The sequence below is a fragment of the Lithobates pipiens genome, unplaced genomic scaffold, assembly GCF_037356315.1.
Source record: "Lithobates pipiens isolate NorthernLeopardFrog02 unplaced genomic scaffold, aLitPip1_a1.2 Scaffold_8, whole genome shotgun sequence".
Taxonomy (NCBI): Eukaryota; Metazoa; Chordata; class Amphibia; order Anura; family Ranidae; genus Lithobates; species Lithobates pipiens.
The window spans coordinates 47,617,713-47,639,685 of record NW_027507903.1 but is presented as its reverse complement, the minus strand read 5'-3'; the positions used below and the strand labels follow the sequence as shown (position 1 = coordinate 47,639,685).

The following is a 21,973-nucleotide window of genomic DNA, read 5'->3' as shown; positions in this document are numbered from 1 at the left end:
CAGTAGGAGGAGGAATAGTGCCCTATCATTGGTATTAGTAGGAGGAATAGGGTCCCATCATTGGTGTTAGTGGGAGGAATCATACCTCGCCATTGTTATCAGTGGGAAGAATGGTGCCCCATCATTGGTATAATTGGGAGGAATAGTGCCCCATTGTTTATATTAGTGGGAGAAATAGTGCCCCGTTTTTGGTATTAATGGGAGGAATAGGGCCCATTATTGGTATTAGTGGGAGGAATAGGGGCCCATCATTGCTGTTAGTGAAAGGAATCATGCCTCACCATTTCTATCAGTGGAAGGTATGGTGCCCCATCATTAGTATTAATGTGAGGAATAGTGCCCTATAATTGAAATTAGTGAGAGGGATAGTGCACATTTTTAGTATTAATGGGAGGCATAGGGGCCATAATTGATATTAATGGGAGGGATAGTGCCTCGTTATTGTTATTAATGGGTGGAATAGGGCCCATCACTGGTATTAGTGGGAGGAACAGATGCCCATTATTTAATTAGTGGGAGGAATAGTGCCTCATCATTAGTATTTATTGGAGGAATAGGGGCCCATCATTAGTATTCATGGAGGAATAGGGGCCGTCATTGATATCAGTGGGAGTAATAGTGCTCATTATTAGTATAAGTGAGAAGAATAGTTCCTCATCATTGATATTAGTAAGAGGAATAGGGGCCCCTTGTTGGAAGGATTAGTGCTTTGTATTAGTAGGAGTTATAGTTCCCCCAAAGGCCAGGCCAAAGGCAAGCAAAGGGCCACATCTGGAGACCAATGGGCTAAACCATTCACATGCATTTTTGACCTCTATTTTTCCTTTATATTGGCTTTTCAAAATACCAATTGCTGTAATATTGAGGTTGGATAAAAAGTCTTAAGCAGCATTACAGTTTTGGTAGTAAAATAGTACATTTTATATAGAGATGTGCACATCAGATCAAAAAGAGGGCAACTGGGGCTGCAAGAGGGATAGGGGGACAGTTGGAAACTAGGCACATAATCACTTTGACAGCCTGCGATTGGCTATCATAGTAATCACTAGCTAAAAAACCCACCTTTGTACTTTCTTTCTCCTCTGAAAGGATGAAAAGATACATTGTATCTTTTTCTTCTTCCTAGAAGAGAAGAATGCTGTATAGTGTTAAGTGTCATTTTTAGGTCTGATATAAAAAAGCAAAATGTACACTATTGTTTGCTGGCCCTACTTCGAGTACACACAACAAATAATGCACACACATATGGCATTACCCATGAACGTCGGGAGTGGGATTTTCTTTTTCCTAGTGGTAGGTTATGGTAATGGATAGAAATAGTGCCCCATCATTGGTATCAGTGGGAGGAATAGTGCTCCATCGATGGTGTCAGTGGGAGGAATAGTAATTCATCTTTGGTATCGGTGGGAGGAATAGGGCTCCATCACTGATTTTAGCGGTAAGAATAATACCCCATCATTGGTGTCAGTGGAAGGAATGGTGCTCCATCATTGGCGTCAGTGGAAGAAATGTTGCTCCATCGATGGTGTCAGTGGAAGGAATGGTGCTCCATCATTGGCGTCAGTGGGAAGAATAGTGCCCCATCATTGGTGTCAGTGGAAGGAATGGTGCTCCATCATTGGCGTCAGTGGGAAGAATAGTGCCCCATCATTGGTGTCAGTGGAAGGAATGGTGCTCCATCATTGGTGTCAGTGGAAGGAATCATGCTCCATCATTGGTGTCAGTGGAAGGATGGTGCTCCATCATTGGTGTCAGTGGGAGGAATGGTGCTCCTTCATTGGTGTCAGTGGGAGGAATTATGCTCCATCATTGGTGTCAGTTGAAGAAATGTTGCTCCATCGATGGTGTCAGTGGGAGGAATGGTGCTCCATCATTGGTGTCCGTGAGAAGAATAGTGCTCCATCGACTGGGTCAGTGGGAGGAATGGTGCGCCATCATTGGTGTCAGAGGGAGGAATGGTGCGCCATCATTGGTGTCAGTGGGAGGAATGGTGCTCCATCATTGGTGTCAGTGGAAGGAATGGTGCTCCATCATTGGTGTCAGTGGGAGGAATGGTGCTCCATCATTGGTGTCAGTGGGAGGAATAGTGCTCCTTCGATGGTGTCAGTGGGAGGAATAGTGCCCCATTGTTGGTGTCAGTGGGAAGAATAGTGATTCATCTTTGGTATCGGTGGGAGGAATAGTGCTCCATCACTGATGTCAGTGGGAAGAATAGTGCTCCATCATTGGTGTCAGTGGGAGGAATAGTGCCTCTTCATTGGTGTCAGTGGGAGGAATGGTGCTCCATCATTGGTGTCAGTGGAAGGAATGGTGCTCCATCATTGGTGTCAGTGGGAGGAATAGTGCTCCTTCGATGGTGTCAGTGGGAGGAATAGTGCCCCATTGTTGGTGTCAGTGGGAAGAATAGTGATTCATCTTTGGTATCGGTGGGAGGAGTAGTGCTCCATCACTGATGTCAGTGGGAAGAATAGTGCTCCATCATTGGTGTCAGTGGGAGGAATAGTGCCTCATCATTGGTGTCAGTGGGAGGAATAGTGTCCCAAGGGCTGGAAAAAGGCAAGCAATGGGCCACATCCACCCCACGGGCCACAGTTTAGATAGCACTGGGTTAGGCTAAAACTTTGGTTAGGTTGTAGCTAGCTGTTTAACAGATCATTATGATGTAGTCTTTCCACAAACACAAATCAGACATTGGCTGAAAACATCTTTAATCAGCCACAACATATGATAATTGAAGATCCTCTATCAGTGTTATAACAGTACAGTATAGTCCTACGTGTCCCAACCTACCATGCCCAACAGGGTGTGCTCAGATTCGTCATTCCACAACAACTAGAGATCTACTGGTTACTTATTACTCCCAGCAAAGCTAAGATTACAAAATTGATTGTCCTTTACAGGGATGACCAATCGTGGCTGGTAACTTATTGGAGTGTTTGGGAGAATGGGTAAACCGGCACCTACAGCCTATAGTACACAGATTTTCTGGCTACATTAGAGATACAAGCACAGTCCTATCCCATATTACATCTGTCAAATGGACATCTACCTATGTGTGGGCTACACTGGATGTGGGGATATGAGGGCACTTTATTCATCGATCCCCCACAGCATTAGATTGCAAGCCATCCAATATCATCTTCAACGCTATAGCTCCTATTCTCAGGAGTTACAGGAGTTTATTTTGTTAAGCGCTGAGCTCTTATTAAAGCACAAATATTTTTTATTCAATGGCATGTATTATGTCCAGCACTGTGGGGCATCGATGGGTGCTAGATTCTCACCGTCCATGGTGAATCTCTAGATGGGTTGGTGGGAGGAACAATTTTTCTTCTCTCCCAGCAACTTCTTTGCCAGGCAGATTGTATGGTACAGTCACTATATCGATGACCTTCTGATGGTGTGGGATGGGGACACTACAGGATTACATGAATTTTGGAAATGCCTTAATGACAAAAATTAAAAATGTGAATTTTTCAATTGAGCATGATGCTTTCCATATCAACTTTTTAGACGTCACCCTAAAGGGTGAGCCAACTATGGGTGATGTTTCAACATTCACCTATAGGAAACCATGCTCTGGTAACACTACACTTTTTGCAGCCAGTTGTCATCCATCCCACTCCATCAATGCCGTCCCTTATGGGGGGTTTATTCGAGCCAAACAAAACTGTTCAACAGACTCAGCCTTTGAGCTGGAATGCAAGGTCATTCATCAGTGCTTATTGGACCAAGGTTATAAGTAATCTGTTATATATCAAGGACTGGAAAGGGTTTTGATAATGGATAGAGAGGAATTACTGTCAGATCAGCCTAAAACCAAGAGAGAGTTTAAAAATTAAGAATAAATACTATAAACCTTCCAACTCTAGAAATAGAAGAACAGGCAAGCCTATTAGGTTTGTAACTACATTTTCCCACGAATATCATCAAATAGTCAGAATAATAATAAATAATCTGCCAATCTTGTATACAGATAACGATTTAAACGGGATATTGAAAGCAGGTTGCCATTTTTCTAGCCGACGTGCGCCCACATTGGGGACCGCACTATCACCTAGTCTTTTCTCATCTAAACAATACCAACCCACCTGGCTCTCCTATCCTGGAAGTTACCCTTGTAATACAAAAACCTGTAGGTACTGTAATTTGTGTCTTTTGGGTAAAACGTTTGTTGCCACAGATGAAGAGTTCATTATACAGCAATACACCAACTGTGGCACAAACTATGCCATTTACCTGATTATCTATATTTCATGCAGCCTCCAATATGTAGGTTGTACCACACGTCCTTTGAGAGCCCATATAGGGGAACACAGCCCCGTATAGGGGAACACAGCCCCGTATAGGGGAACACAGCCCCGTATAGGGGAACATTACTGTGACACAAATAATCCAAATGCTAGAAATATTTTGAATGCAACACGTCACTTTAGCGAATGTAATCAGGGTGATGTTTCCTCGATTCGCTTTAGAGGAATAGAACGATTGTCTCACCCGCCCAGAGGAGGTGACAGGGATAGAAGGCTACTGGGGAGAGAAACATGGTGGATCTTTAGATGAAAAACTAGATCGCCTCGGGTTAAACCTGAGGTGGGATCTGGACTTGCACTTACATTAAGAACTCTTCTCCCTAGAGCCTCCTCTCTCTCTCTTTTCCTCTCTTCTGGGTTTTTATTTTTTCACATACCTGGATTATTATTTCCATCTTTTTTTTTGAAATTTATGGTGTGCTCTCTTATGCATATGTCCATACGTGTATGAATGTATGCACGTGTCTACATGCGTGTGTGTACATATAACACTAAAAGGTGTGTGAAAATTAGTGGCATACACATGGATCACCCTATATGTATTGTAGCTGATTCTCGTTTTTTGGATAATTGCCTGCGGTCAATTAACTACTTGCTGTCCGCGCTATAGCCGAAAGACAGCTGCAATTGTGGACGGCGCACTCTGTCTGATACTCAGCTAATCACAAATCTGAGTAAGGGGACGATCCCGACCCCTTTACCACGTGATCAGCTGTCAGTCGATGACGGCTTATCATGCGATGTAAACGGTAATCTGTATTTTTTTTCTCCTCGCGCTATCAGCGTGGGGGGAAAAAAAAGCCGATCACTGGCTTCTGTGAGAGGGACATCTGTCCGTCACTCAGAAAGCTGTGGCTGTGCCCACTAGTGTCACCTGTCAGTGTCCACTGTGCCACCTACCAGTGCCCACAGTGGCACCTATCAATGCCCACCAGTGCTGCCAATCAATGCCCATCAGTGTCTAATAATCAGTGCTGCCTATCAGTGTCACCTACCAGTGCCTACCAGTGTCCATCAGTGCCTATCAATGCCACCTATCAGTGCCCTTCAGTGCCAACCATCATTGCCACCCATCAGTGCCGCCTCCTCAGTGCTTATCAGTGCCACCTATCAGTGCCCATTAGGGCCGCCTTATCAGTGCCGCCTATCAGTGCCCATCAGTGCAACCTCATCAGCGCACATCAGTGAAGTTTTCAAAATTTTATAACAAACTATAAAACAGTTTTGTTTTTGTTTTTTTTCTAAATTTTGGTCCCTTTTTGTTTTAGCAAAAAAAAAAAAAAAAATCCCAGATGCAATTAAATACCACCAAAAGAAATCTCTAAAATAATAAAAATTTTATTTGGGTAAACTGTAGCATGACTGCGCAATTGTCATTCAAAGAGTCACAGTGCTGAAAGCTGAAAATTGGTCTGGGCAAGAGGGGGGTTTAAGTGCCCAGTAAGCAAGTGGTTAAGACAAGCAATGGGTGGAGCCTGTGATCTTTAGAGCTACTATTTATTTTAAAGTTTTATGTCTGTAATGTGGTTATGACTAAGGCCTTATAGGCTGAAACAGGTCAACTAACTTAATCTGCGTTTGTTCACTGTGGCTATTCAATAAAATGAAGCAATTTTAAGAGCAACAACCAGAGTGCGGATCATTTTTTCCATAAAGCTAAGATTAACCCTTCAATTAGTGGCGTAGTAATGAGTGTAGTAATGAATGACTGAAACCCTCAAGCTATGCTTGGCTATGTGACCAGATGTCACTCCGCAGAACGGATCTCATAAGCGAGGAAACGCTCATATTTTCACTTTGCCTCCTGGGAAAATGTTCACTCAACACAATAAAGGAATCCCCTTGAGGATTAAGGTTCTATGTGCAATGTAACACTATATCCCTATTGACACCCGCAAATTACAATTTATCATTTACTCTCGTCATTTATTTATTGGCTTATTCTTATTCTGCAGTTTTTGAAAATGCTAAATTTCTGGGAGGCTGACTGATAGTTAAAATGTATCTAAACCCAGGAGCGAAAACTGATAGTACTGCAGCTTAGTGGTAATTAGATATCATGGCTGCATTTGTTTTCTTTTCTTTTCACACTTTTTCCTTTATTGTATCCTGTCATTTACATACTTCCCATCCTAGAGTTACAACTGTACTGAGCAGGGTCGTCACCCTAAGGCCGGGACTGTGTTAAGACTACATAACTCCTCCTTCTCTATAACAGGGGGAGGTGTTTTGTAGTCCATGGAGATAGCAGGGAACAATGACAATTGATAGGAGTCCAGAGGCAGAGTACAAGAAGTTATCAGTAGTAAGATTTCTTGCTTAACAGCTATTCTTTTACACTTGAATAGATTTAATAAAACACTTTCAAACTGTATATCTAGCAGATCAAAAAGGAGCAAATAAAACAAATGCATCATTAGAATTTACTTTAAGTGATTAAAGAACGCACAATGTATTGTTAATAACTTTAAAGAACAGTTATGTGCTGTAATTAATGACAACCAATCAGAAAAGATTTGCATTAGTTCAACCATTCTAATAGGCATACATGGCAAATGCTCCCTGTCTTCAGCACAGCACACCACTCATTTTTGTGCAACTTGTCATCCGGGTATATTCAATATTTAAAGCTACACTATATTACAAACCGTATTGGGACGCCTGCCTTTACACGCACATGAACTTTAATGGCATCCCAGTTTTAGTCCGTAAGGTTCAATATTGAGTTGGCCCACCCTTTGCAGCTATAACAGCTTCAACTCTTCTGGGAAGGCCGTCCACAAGGTTTAGGAGTGTGTCTATGGGAATGTTTGATCATTCTTCCAGGAGCCCATTTGTGAGGTCAGGCACTGATGTTGGATGGACGAGAAGGCCTGGCTCGCAATCTCCACTCTAATTCACCCCAAAGGTGTTCTGTCGGGTTGAGGTGTAGGCCAGTCAAGTTCCTTCACCCAAAACTCACTCATCCATGTCATTATAGACCTTGCTTTGTGCACTGCTGTGCAATCATGTTGGAACAGGAAGGGGACATCCCCAAACTGTTCCCACAAAGTTGGGAGCATGAAATTGTCCAAAATGTTTTGGTATGCTGACGACCTTAAAAGTTCCCTTCACTGGAACTAAGGGGCCAAGCCCAACCCCTGAAAAACAACCCCACAACATAATCCCCCCTCCCCCCACACCATAATCCCCCCTCCACCAAATGATTTGGACCAGTGCACAAAGCAAGCTCTATAAAATACATGAATGAGCGAGTCTGGGGTGGAGAAACTTGACTGGTCTGCACAGAATCCTGACCTCAACTCGATAAAACAGCCTTGGGATGAATTAGAGCGGAGACTGCGAGCCAGGCCTTCTTGTCCAACATCAGTGCCTGACCTCACAAATGCAGTTCTGGAAGAGTGATCAAACATTCCCATAGACACACTCCTAAACCTTGTGGACAGCCTTCCCAGGAGAGTTGAAGCTGTTATAGCTGCAAAGGATGGGCCAACTCAATACTGAACCCTACAGACTAAGACTGCGATGCCATTAAAGTTCAAGTACAGGCAGGTGTCCCAATACTTCTGACAATATAGCGTACTGCAACAGTGCCAGGGATTGGAGTGTGGGCAGACACCGAGGGGTAGGGGCAGGAGGGAGAGGAGCAGATCTCTCCTCTCCCATGTGGGAGTGTGTGTGTGTAGGGGGGGGGGGGGGGGACGGTTAGTGCTTGCTTTGCACAGTGTGAAAGAGAGTATAACAGAAACTCTCGGCTTAGACAACTGCAGCCAGCAACCCTGCTGGGAAGCCATAGTCCCGACTGAATAATGTGTCCGGGTATCAGGTGGTCTGAAACCTGGAAACATGATTCAAAACCCGGACTGTCCAGGTGAATCCCAGAGAGGTGGTAACCCTACATACCATCTCGGTGCTCTTCAGTTGGCTACGTCTTCTGAGTGTAGGTAGCCAGCTCCGATGACACACCAGATCTGCCGAAGCCCGCCCCCCGCCCCCCTCGTGAGCTCATCCTGCGGCCCTCCTATGATATTCCTATCCCAGGAGGCTGAAGGACCAGGTATACATCATTCTGGCTTAGTCCAGAATAGCGGTGGGGGCGGGGCTAACAAAAATCCAAAAAGAATTCCAGCAATTCTACTTGCTTGGGAGTTGAGTTCCGCTCTTTTATTGTTAAAAGAATATATAAGTGCAGTAATTGGGTCTGCCTGGAATTCAGCTTTAAATATAGTAAAAGCAATTTTCAACATGGCAGGAAATCTCAGACTGCTAATGAGCACTTGTGATGATAATATGCATTTGCTGCCTTTTAGAGCTATTCGCTTGCAAAAAAATAAATAAAATCAAGGTATGCAGCAGCCCTTGGGGGCCTCAGATCTGATCTCTGATTGGCTGGTTCCTTAATGCACAAAACAGCACTTTACATTGCTATTACAGAAGTCCATCTGGGCTCCTTGTTTCAGTGATTTCATCACCTTTCAAGTGAGCTGATACATTTTTTATGAATGTGTTCTGTCCGCACAAAGCCCTCCTCTCCGATGGGGAGGTTTGAATACTTTTTTTTTTTAATTATTGTTGTTATACAGGATTTATATAGTGACAAGAGTTTGTGCAGCGCTTTACAATATAGTTCAATACAATAGGGTTAGGGAGGCCCTACTCATAGGAGCTTACAATCTAAATGGGAGGAGCAAGTGGTACAAAATGTAAAAGCTGTGAAAATGAAAAGCAGGGTCGAATTATTATATACTATTGTGACACTCAGACCATCGTCCGTATTGTATAGATATTGAAAATGAGCAGAAAGATTTCGGACTGTACAGGCCACACGAGCGAAACCATTTATACTATAAAATCATACAATTTGTTAATAAAGATAAAGAGTTCATACAAACATGTATGTCTTAATATGTAAAAACAATAATGATGCTGATAAAATTCACTGTGTGTTAGACATGCATCAGGGATGAATGCTGATACAAAGGGTCTTCATGTACCAACGAGTTTCGACAACTTTTGCTTTATCAGGGTTCATGAAAACCATACAGCACTCATCTAAGAAGAAACAATAACATTTACATACTGTACATAAGTTTACATCTTATTCCCTGTACACACGGTCGGACTTTCCGACGGAAAATGTGCGATCGGATCTTGTTGTCGGAAAATCCGATCGTGTGTGGGCTCCATCTGACTTTTTCTGTCGGAATTTCCGACACACAAAGTTTGAGAGCAGGATCTAAATTTTTCCGACAACAAAATCCGATCCTTTAAATTCCGATCATGTGTAGACAATTCCGACGGACAAAGTGCTACGCATGCTCAGAATAAAATACGAGACAAAAGCTATTGGCTACTGGCTCGTTTATAGTCCCGTTGTACGTGTTCTACGTCACCGCGTTCGGAGCGATTGGATTTTCCGACAACTTTGTGTGACCGTGTGTATGCTGGACAAGTTTCGGCCAAAATCCGTCTGAAAAAAACAGACAGATTTTGTCTTCGGAAAGTCCGACCGTGTGTACGGGGCATTATCCATAATAAATAGATAAAGTCACGCTACAGACTACCCACCCTGTGAGTGACTGAAATAAGTGAAAGTTGAAAAGAAATAAAGAATTGAAAATGTAAATAACTGTGGATTATTAAACGTGAAATCTACAGGGGTTAGAGCTGCCTTTGCCTAGATCCTCCACTCCCTAAAAATGGGGGGGGGGATTTTAAATATGAAAGATATAAATAGTAGGCTATGGCGCTAAACCCAATGTGTATCTAGCCTATGATGGTTTATCTATAAGGATATATACAAAGTTAATAATATGATACAAATCTATATCTCAGTGCTGAAATATTAAACGTTACAACGTTAAAGTGAGAAAAATGCAATAATCAGTGTATGCAAATACGTGCTGACACTACTGTGACCAATAAATATAAATTGCCTATAACAATAATATCAAAATTCATTCAAAAAAATTCAAAGAAATTATGCAAAATAATTAATCCCAAACGTCCTTGTGCATAGAAAAAAATTTCAAAGTTGCATTCTAGGATAACTAAAAATTCCCATGTATTAATGTCCCAGGTAGTAGTAACACAAGGTAAAGTGACTAGTGCAAAAGTGCCAATCTTCAATGCAGAGAAAACACTCGTCCCCGGTGCGCCACTCAGTGTTGTGGTAATGTGAATGCTCTCACCAGATCATGTACCCCTGTGGGTTTGGATGGGCTTTCACAGTGTGAGCCACTGTGCTGCTATCTGGATACCGCTGCTGGTGCGCTGGGGGAATGTTCACTCTTCACTTTATATACACTCCGTTGATATGTACATTGAGGGAAGAAAACATATCCATGGTGTAGTACGTTTGAACAATCTTTTATTTAATTGTATAAAAGAAAACTACTCACATTTGCTAGTAAAACAGAAGACGTCCCTCTGACGAAACGCGTAGGGCGTGGCTACGTACGTGCACCCTTCCTATAGCCAGAAGCGGCCGGCGGAGTTTGTTTATCTGTTTACAAATAACGCAAACTGTTTTACTAGCAAATGTGAGTAGTTTTCTTTTATACAATTAAATAAAAGATTGTTAAAACGTACTACACCATGGAGATGTTTTCTTCCCTCAATGTACATATCAATGGAGTGTATATAAAGTGAAGAGTGTTTTCTCTGCATTGAAGATTGGCACTTTTGCACTAGTCACTTTACCTTGTGTTACTACTACCTGGGACATTACTACATGGGAATTTTTAGTGATCCTAGAATGCGACTTTGAAAGTTTTTTCTATGCACAAGGACGTTTGGGATTAATTATTATAATTTCTTTGAATTTTTTTTTATGAATTTTGATATTATTGTTATAGGCAATTTATTTTTATTGGTGTCAGTAGTACACAGTAGTGTCAGCAAGTATTTGCATACAGTGATTATTGCATTTTTCTCACTTTAACGTTGTAACGTTTAATATTTCAGCACTGAGATATACTGTAGATTTGTATCATATTATTAACTTTGTATATATGCTTATAGATAAACCATCATAGGCTAGATACACATTGGGTTTAGCGCCATAGCCTACTATTTATATCTTTCATTATTCATAATAGTACCTCCGATAGACATGCATTCACTGTATGGGACCCACCTTAGCACAGAATAGCACTGGCACAGTGGTTCCCTGGGCGGGCATTGGAGCATAGAGGGGGAACCCCTCTTTAAGTGTGGAGTAACCCGCGACAGATCCCTAACTATAGAAAAAAATATATATATAACACCCATTCTATTCATGTAAATCCATAGGGAACATCCTATCTATATACTGTATCTATTTTGGGCACAAAAATAGCAAGAAGGGGAAGAAAACAAGGAAAAAAGGGGGAGGACAGGGCAAGTGGGGAAGAAATGTTACTTGTGCGGACTGTACAGTCCAAAATCTTTCTACTCGTTTTCCTTATTTGTTTAATTATTTTTTATACAGGATTTATATAGAACCAACAGTTTGTGCAGCACTTTACAATATTTAAAGGGACACAGTTTCAGATACGATACAATTAAATACAAGAGGGTTCCGACAGCTTTGCTCCTGAGAGCTTACACTCTAAAAAGGAGGGGTAAGTGATACAAAATGTAGTAACTGTGAAAATTAGGAAGCGGGGGTTGAATTATTATTATACAGGATTTAAATAGCGCCAGCAATCTGTGCTGCACTTTACAATATAAAGGGAGCCAGTACAAATACAATACAATTTAATACAAAAGGAATTGGAGGGGCTCTTAAGAGCTTACAATCTAACTTTTTCTTTTTTCTTAAGCCGCAGACTGGTACGAAGCAGGAGAATACGGTGATTAGCCAAAGGTCACTGAAACAAAGCCGGAGCTAGTGAGAATGTCTAACATGAAGCCTCCACCCACACACCTGTGCCACCTCCACCCAACCTCTTGACAGATGAGCCTCGGCAACTGCACCGTCGGGACCGAAGTGACGTCAACTGCCTCCGCTGTCCCCAACCAGGCAACTTTTCCAGCACTTTTCTGCAAATAGAAGCTACTAGATTGCTGAAAAGCAGAACTAATGAAAAGTCTCCATCCTCCCATCCATCAGGGCGGCCGGCGGTGTCATTCGGTGTGATCGGCTGCTCCAGTCCCCCCCCTCCCCAGTTTAATTAAAGCGTTTAGCCGCTGAATACATTTTAATAAATTACCTCGGGGCGCTCCAGACTTTTTTTTTGTGTGGGAGAAGACGGGGCAAAGGTCGAGAGTGGAGCCAGCAGTACACCCCTGTGGGTTGTAGTGGAAGGAGGACTCCTGGCATTGCACTGCTGAAACAAAGGAGCTGTCCAGCAGAATGGAGCTACACCCATCCATCACCGCTGCGCGTAAGTCTCACTCCTCGTGCACGCTGTGCTTCCACTGCTGGCTGTGATTTCTGTCTGCTGTTTGTAGGAAACGTTATATTTCTGGGCAATTCTTTATTTGGGTGTTGATTGGGAAATACAGAGCCATTGAGTTTAGCAGTGAACTGGTTAAAGTAGGTCTATGCTCTAATTGGATGACACTTGTTGCTTATGAAAGGCGTTTACACAGCGCCAATCATTTACACAGCGCTTTACATACTGTACATCCAGTGCCTGCCCTCATGGAGCGTGCAATCTAAAGACGGCCATACGCTATACAATCTGATTGTACAATCTCCTTTCGGGCTTGGGCTGTTTCACATGGGTGGTATTGTCTACTGACCTCTAAAAAGTGATATAGCCGCAGCTGCCAGGAGGCGATCCTGACACCCCATAAATGTCTGCTTCATATAATCCCAAGTGGAATTTGTATTAAAATACTACAATGCATCCATGAGCCAATCTTTTGGCTCGCGGTTGTGCGCGCTGGCATTGACCCCAGTGGGTAGGGTTGACAGACTCTGCAAGCCAAGTTCAAATGGCATCTGCCGCAAAGCAAAGCATCCAGCTTTAATGTTAGAATTTAGACTTGGCTCCCACCTACAGGTGTGACCAAGCAGCGTGTTTTTCACACGTTCCTGCGCGTTCAGTGTAGGACTGTCCTCACGCAAAAAACATGCAAAAAAAGTCTCGGACTCTTTTCCAAAAATGCACCGATATGAATGGTGCTGCAGCACCATGTGCTTTGGCGTTTTCAGATGCGTTGGGGTGCCAATAACAGGTAATGGCATTGCTAAAGGTCAATGCGTTTCTCTGCGTGTAGATAAAGCGCAGGATTTTGCGCACAATCAAACCTCTGAACCAGCCTTAGGTGGGTGACCAAGGGGCTGTAAATCTGCAGCTCTGCCATCTGCTTTTTCCATCTGTGTGAAAGCACCCATAGATTTAATATGAGGACTTACCTGAGCAATTTATTCAATCTGTATCTGCTCAGGCAGACCCTTACACTACATACTTGTTGGTAGATCTAAAGGAAATTGTATAATCAGATTGTATAGTGTATGATGAGCTTAAAGGTGTTGTAAACCCTTGTGTTTTTTCACCTTAATGCATCCTATGCATTAAGGTGAAAAAACACCTGGCAGTCACCAGCCCTCCAGCCCCCCCTTTTACTTACCTGAGCCCGTTCATCTCTTCGGCAGGGACGCGCTCTCCCTTTCTCCACGGGATCCCGGCTCTTGATTGGATAGATTTATAGCAGCGCAGCAATTGGCTGCCACTGCCACTGGGCTGAGTCCGACATTCATGTCTGTGGACACAAATGCTGGACTCGGGAGCGCACCCGCAAGTTAACCCCCTTGGCAGAGCGCTTCTCCTAGGAGGTTATCTGATGTGGGGAGGAACCACAAGAGCCGCCGGGGGCAGAAGACAGAAGAGGATGTTCGGGGGCCACTCTGTGCAAAACGAATTGCACAGTGGAAGTAAGTATGACATGTTTGTTATTTAAAAAAAAAAAAACAAAAAAAAAAAAAGATCCTTTACAATCACTTTAAAACCTAATTATAGGCTTTTGCCATGATATAATTTGATAAAACTGCACTATATGGTTAGGGCCCTATCTCAAATTCATACATACACATATTAGGGCCAAATTAGACACCAGCCTACCAGCATGTCTTTGAAGTGTGGGAGGAAACTGGGGCACCCATGTGAGCACAAGGAGAACATGCAAACTCCATGCAGATAAAGACCTGAACAGGATTGGAACTGAGAACTCTAGTGCTACAAGACAGAAGTGCTAACCACTAAGCTACGGTGCTGCCCACACATCATATACAAATGCCTTTCTTTTCTGTTTATAATGTTTCACCTTTTTTTGCACCCCAGTGCTACTAATCTCATGCAGGCACTTCCCAATCTAGTGGTGGCATATCATTGTAGTGGACCATGCCAGCATATTAAGCCTAGGCATGACTTCTTATATAGAAGCACATGTGACAAGGGGACAACACAGAAGAGCAGCTGGGAGATAGGGACAGAGTGTTGTCTCCCCATAACAGAAGCAACTCAACAAGGGCTGGCAAAATTACCAGGTGTTACAGATTTAAAGAAATTTGGCTTTTTGAAATTATATTAACAGGTTAAAGAATATATACAGATTAGTGATTGGGTTTACATCTACTTTTTTTAGGAGGTTTTACCTCCTCCTTGACCATGCCATTTTTTTGCCATTTGGCACTGCGCTACTCTTACTGGTAATTGCTCAGTCGTGCAGCACTGTACAAATTTAATTTATATAGTTTGTTTCACATAAATAGAGCTTTCTTTTGGTGGTATTTGACTATCATGGAGTTTTTATTTCTTGCTATATAAAGGAAAAAAGACTAAACATTTTGAAAAAAAAAAAACTATTTTTTTACATATACAATAAAAAATCGAATTTCTCCATAAATTTTGGCCAAAATGTATTCTTCTACATGTCTTTGGTAAAAAACAAAAAACAAAAAAAAAAAAAAGGTCCCATTAAGTGTATCAAATGGTTTGTGTGAAAGTTATAGCATCTACAAACTATATATTGAAATAAAAAAAAACTGTTATACTACTAATGATGGTGTTCAGTAGGGATGGGCCGAACGGACACCTGTTCGGTTCGCACCAGAGCTTTCAAACACAGCAAAAAGGTCATACCCCGAATAACAAACCCCATTAAAGTTAATGGGACCCAAACATCAAAAATCCAAAGTGCCCATTTTGAAGGCTTATATGTAAGTAATTGGACAAAAAATGGTTATAGGGGTCTGGGTCCTGCCCTGTGGGACATCAATAAAAAAAAGGTTTGTGAAAAACGTATTTTTTAAATAAGCAATGAATTTTTGATTTTTAAAGTGAAAGCATAAAAATGAAAAATTCCTTCCAATATAGTTCCTGGGGGGTCCCCTTAGTCTACCTGTAAAGTGGCAGATCTGTACCATGTCTATAATCTGCTGCAGCAATAATTGCATTTATAAAGGCCAAAAAAATACATTTTTCCTGCAAACTGCCTTTATTTTGCTCAGTAACAGCTGGGGGTGTATGATGAGGCCACAATGAAGTGCACTGGGAATAAGATTAGAGATTTTTTGGATACATTCTGGTGTCACTTTGACTTTGGATAGAAGTAACGGGTGCATAAAAATTGGTCTTTGGGTGTCGGTGGTGCCTTCCCACTGTAGCACTATAGAGGTAATCTTTATGAAATTGGCCTTGCTGTAAAAAATCGTAATGATATGCACCTGTCAAACAGGTGGTGAAAAATTAGTCTTAGGTGTTAATTGTGCCCATGAAACCTATATCAAAAACATTCTTCCAGATGAAATTATTGAACACCCTCAAAGCTAGGCAGCTTCAAAGTCCTGCAGAGATTCCACATACCAAAAAGACTTAATCAGTGACATCGGCATCAGGGGCTTCATAGCTTGTAATCCAGGACTGATTCATTTTTATAAAAGTCAAACGGTCCACGGGGTATGTGGACAGACGCATTCTATGATCAGTAACGAAACCTTCTGCAGCACCAAATGCCCGTTCTGAAATCACGCTGGATGGAGGGCAGCCCAACAACTCAATAGCATACTGGGCAAGTTCTGGCCAGTGGTCTATTCTCCTGACCCAGTAAGTCAGTGGATCATTAGCTAGAAAGCTCTCCATCTCTGTTTTGGCCCCAAGGGGAATCGTCCACCATATGATGCAGACGCTGCCAATGGGATATGGAAGCTGACAGCCCTGGGCAGCGAGGACTAAAAATATTTCTGAAATGCCTCAGGTGGATGTCTTCTTCAACGCTCCTCTCTTGACCAACGGAAGACTCAAAACAAAGTTTTCCACGACACTGTAACCTACTGTAACCTACTGGAGTCAGGAAAAACGTTAAATAAAATCCTCTTTAGTGTGTCCTCAAGAGATTTTATGTTCTACACTGTCTGTGGGGGCGAGATGAGTTTTGGGACCGTCCCCTTATAACGGTAGTCAAGGAGGGTTGCCAACCAGTAATCTTCCTTCTTCTTTATGCCACGTATTCTTGGGTCCTATCGCAGGCTTTAAAGCATGAGGTTGCCCATGCACCTCAAATTTGCCGGGGCTTGAGAAGCAGACTCCTCGCGGTCACTCAGGATGACAGCATCTGGAACTTCCTCCTCCCAGCCACTTATTACTCCCAAGGGTCCTGGGGTTGGAAAGTCATCACTTACAGATTGACGCATGTCTTTCTTTTCTTCGAAGCCTATCAAAGTGCCAGAATCCTCCTCCTCATTCTCCTCCCCTCTCTCCTCTTGTGTGTTCTGTGACATAGGAATGATGGTGTCTGGATAAAGTGGGCCTTGACAGGAAAGGAAGTCCTCCTCTTCTTCCTGCTGCTCTGCCTCCTGTGCCCTGTCCATAATGCCACACAGAGTCTGCTTCAGCAGGAACACAACAGGGATTGTGTCACTGATGCATGCATTGTCATGGCTCACCATCTTTGTGGCCTCCTCAAATGATGACAATACAGTGCATGCCTCCTTAATGATCAGCCATTGGCGCGGGGAAAAAAAGCCAAGGCGGTCTGAGCCTGTCGGTGTGCCGTACTCGCACAGGTACTTGTTGACCGCCCTCTGCTGCATGTATAGCTGCTGCAGCATTGCCAAGTCGAGTTCCACCTGGTGGGCATGTCACAAATCAGGCGGTTTACGGGCAGGTGGAATTCCCGCTGAATTTCAGCCAACCGAGCACTGGCTGCATATGACCACCTGAAATAGTTACAGACTTTTCTGGCCAGCTTTAGCATATCTTGCAACCCTGGGTACGTATTTAGGAAACGCTGCACCAACCAAATTGAGGACATGTGCCAGGCATGGCACATGTCAACTTTCCCCGTTTAAGGGCAGACAGAAGGTTTAACCCTTTCATGACTAAGCCTATTTTTGGAATTTGGTGTTTACAAGTTAAAATCCATATTTTTTGCTAGAAAATTACTTGGAACCCCCAAACATTATATATATTTTTTTAGCAGAGGCTCTAGAGAATAAAACGGCGATTGTTGCAATATTTTATGTCACACGGTATTTGCGCAGTGGTGTTTTAAACGCAACTTTTTGGGAAAAGGGACACTTTCATGAATAAAAAAAAAACAAAACAGTAAAATTAGCCCAATTTTTTTGCGAAATGTGAAAGATAATGTTACGCCGAGTAAATAGATACCAAACATGTCACACTTTATAATTGCGCGCACTTGTAGATTGACGACAAAGTACGGTACCTAAAAATCTCAATAGGCGACGCTTTAAACATTTTTTACGGTTACCAGGTTAGCGTTACAGAGGAGGTCTACTGCTAGAATTATTGCTCTCGCTCTGACGATCGCGGCGATACCTCACATGTGTGACTTGAACACCGTTTACGTACGCGGGCGCGACTTCCGCATGCGTTTTCTTTGCTTCGCGAGCTCGCGGGGACGGCGGGCGCTTTGAAAATTTTTTTTTTATTTTTTTATTTATTTTATTTATTTTTAAATGACTAAATTGTTTAAAAAAAAAAAAAAAAAATTTGATCACTTTTATTGCTGTCACAAGGAATGTAAACATCCCTTGTGACAGTAATAGGTGGTGACAGGTACTCTTTATGGAGGGATCGGGGGTCTAAAAGACCCCCCACCCCTCCTTTACACTTCAGTGTATTCAGATCGCCGAAAACGGCGATTCTGAATACCGGATATTTTTTTAAAACCGGCGCCATTGGCAGCCGAGTAAACGGGAAGTGACGTCATGACGTCGCTTCCGTGTTTACGATGAGGAGACTGGAACGAAGCCGATTACGGCTTCGTTCCAGTTCCTCCCCAGCAGCCAGAGCCGACGGATCTTTAATCGGTGCTCCCGATCGAGCGGGAGCACCGGTAACAGCGGCGAGAGGCGGCGGGAGGGGGGGGCGTCCCCTCCCGCTCCTCCGGCATAACAGCCGAGCGGCTTTTAGCCGCATCGGTTGTTATGCCTGGATAGCCAATCGCCTGCTGTAAAAATCGGTACCGGGATGATGCCTGCAGGTGCGGGCATCATCCCGGTATAACCCCCGGAAGCCGAGTACGCAGATGTGCGTACGCTCGGCGGGAAAGGGTTAAACCATTATCACACACCACCATTCCTAGCTCCAGCTGGCGTGGTGTGAACCACTTCTAGGCCTGTCCCTGCAGAGCTGCAAGAATCTGTTCTGGTGTGGTTCCTGTCCCCTAAACACACCAGCTGAAGCATTGTATGGAACCTTTTGCCTGATTCATGGAACAGCTCTTTGAACGCTTAGGGGGTACCTGATTTTCATAGGACATAGATTCTGCAGAGGAGGGCATGGAGGTGGCAGAGGAGGAGGAGGGGGTAGAGCTCACAGGTCTGGCATTATCACCACCAGCTGTATGGAGACGTGGGGGCACAACAAGCTTCAGCACCAAGCTCTTTTCTGCATCCTTTCGAGTTAAAAGCAGTGTTACCCATTGTGCTGTGAACGAAATATATCATCCCTGTCCATGCCTGCTGGACCACGTGTCAGCATTAAGGTGGATTTTTTTATGGCTGACTGCCTTGCCCAACAATGCCAGAACATTCTCCATTCACATGATGGTAGAGAGATGGAACAGCCTTATGGGAAAAGTAGTAGCGACTGGGAAACTGCCATTGTAGTACAGCACATTGTGCAAATTCACGAAAGAGGGCAGAATCCACCAGGCTTAAAGGCAGAAGTTGGAGAGCCAACAGCTTTGACAAGCTTGCATTTAGACGCTGGGCATGTGGGTGGCAGGGACTGTATTTTATTTTTTCCCGCTGCAGCAGATGGGGCAGAGAAATTTGCTGGCTACAATCTACAGCTGGTGGTGTGCTGCTGGAACCTAGGGCACCCTGTGCTATACCATCATCCTTGTCAGTAGAGGCTGCTGAGAGGTAATGACTCAGTATAGCAGGGACAGACTGAAGTTGGTAAGGAGGAGGAGGAAGAGGGACAGATTTGTGCCCCCTTTGTGTGGCTTTTAGGTGCTCTTGCTAATGGGCTGAGTGGTTGGACATTAAATGCCTTGTTAGGCATGTGGTATCCAAATGGCTGGTATTTTTGCCACGTTTGATGTGCCTGAGACACAGTTTGCAGATAGCAACAGTGCGATCTGCTGCAGATGTGCTGAAAGAGGTCCAGACAGCTGGGCTTTGGGGAGTGGACCGGGAGATAACAGGTTCAGAATGTGATGGAATAGGGCAGCTTTCTTCTCATTCTTGATGTCGGCCTCTTTGGGGTTGTGCCGCCTCACCTTCAGTTTCCTCCTCTGCTATCTGGCACCCAAGTCGCATCAGTGACCTCATCATCACCATCATCATCTCCATCTCCACCATCTTCATTACCACTGGAGACAAGTTGGCAATACACTGAGGCCGGGGGAACATGAATGCCAATTTGTCTACCAGTGTTCCTGTCATCCTCATCCTAGTGTTAAACTTGCAGTAACGCACAAAACTATTTGGTGTTAAACTGGCAGCAACGCACAAAACTATATGGCGTTAAACTGGCAGTAACGCACACAGAACTATATGGCGTTAAACTGGCAGTAGCGCACACAGAAGTAAATGGCGTTAAACTTGTAGTAACACAATCAAATAGTGTTCAACCGTCACTACACTGACGCTATCTGAACTGTCCCTACTCTAGCAATACACTAATGTAAAGCTTACTGACATGGTCTCACTCCACTACACTGAAACTATTCAAGCTGTCCCTACTCTAGCTGCACACTATGCAAATCTGAATGATTGTCCTCCTCACTACACTCGCACTATCCCTAGACTGACACAAAACTAATATTCTACACTGCCAATTGAAATAGCACAGTATAGCACACTAACTAACTAATAGCACTGAACAGAGCCCTGTTCTATCTCTCTCCACTAAGGATGAGACAAACACCCCCCTGTTTGGTTCGCACCAGAACCTGCGAACAGACCTAAACTTTGTGTAAACTTTAGAACCCTATTAAAGTCTATGGGACTCGAACGTTCACAATCTAAAGTGCTAATTTTAAAGGCTAATATGCAAGTTACTGTCCTAAAAAGTGTTTGGGGACCCGGGTCCTGCCCCAGGGGACATGGATCAATGCAAAAAAAAGTTTTAAAAACGGCCGTTTTTTCAGGAGCAGTGATTTTAATAATGATTAAAGTGAAACAATAAAAGTGTAATATTCCTTTAAATTTCCTACCTGGGGGGTGTCTATAGTATGCCTGTGAATGGGGCGCATGTTTCCCGTGCTTAGAACTGTCCCTGCAAGTGTAATTTCGCAAGGAAAAAAAGTCTTTTAAAATCACTTTCCATTGTCGGCTCCCGTAATACAGAGAACACTCAATGAGTGTTCTCTGTATTAGCCGACAATTTATTCATTGATAAAAAAATAAAAAAATAAAGTGTGGGGGTTCCCCTAAATTCAATTACCAGGCCCTTCAGGTCTGGTATGGATATTATGGGGAACCCTGTGTCAAATTAAAAAAAAAAATTGACGTGGGGGTAACCCTAAATATCCATACCAGACCCTTCAGGTCTGGTATGGATATTAAGGGGAACCCCCGCATCAAATTAAAAAAAAAGAAACCTGAAAAAAAAGAAATCTGCATTACATCAGAGGGGGGCGGGGTCACCCATACATCACTGACCCCATGGTTTCCCTCACCAGTGTCAGAGAGGGCGGGGTCAGGTGATGGGTGGCCCCGCCCTCCTAATATAAGAAACGTCAGCGCTGGGATCCCCGCAGTGTCTCCGCAGTGGAGACAGAAGACGGGTGTATGGACAGCACTGGACTGAAAATCACCCGTCGCTGGATTAGATCAGCCATCGCTGGACCCCAGGGAGATGATCATCCGTCGCCGGATAGCAAGAGTGGATTAGCACCGCTGGAATCCTTTTTTTATTTTTAATAAAGGAATTTTTCAAAAGTGTGTTTGTCTTATTTAACCATTTTTACACTTTCTTTGTGAAATGGTAGGGCTACTTTTGTACCCCCTTACCATTTTAAACAGGGGGGGCGGGATTTGGGGGACCACTTGTTAAAGGGGGCTTCCAGATTCTGATAAGCCCCCCGCCCGCAGTTCCCCACAACCACCGGCCAGGGTTGTGGGGATGAGGCCCTTGTCCTCATCAACATGGGGACATGGTGCTTTGAGGGGTCACAGACCCCCAAAGCATCCTCCCAATGTTGAAGGCATGTGGCCTGGTACGGTTCAGGAGGGGGGGGCTCTCTCGTCC

The 21,973-nt window shown here is 43.5% G+C and overlaps 1 protein-coding gene across 1 annotated transcript in view; it reads left to right on the top strand.

Annotated features, from left to right (window-relative positions):
• LOC143961582 (protein shisa-like-1a) overlaps positions 1-21,973 on the top strand; it is a 71,736-nt gene that overhangs the window by 13,963 nt on the left and 35,800 nt on the right. Inside the window, exon 2 of the mRNA XM_077470892.1 lies at positions 12,119-12,682. The gene's annotated coding sequence lies outside the window, so the exon portion shown is untranslated. The remainder of the gene's footprint in view (positions 1-12,118; positions 12,683-21,973) is intronic.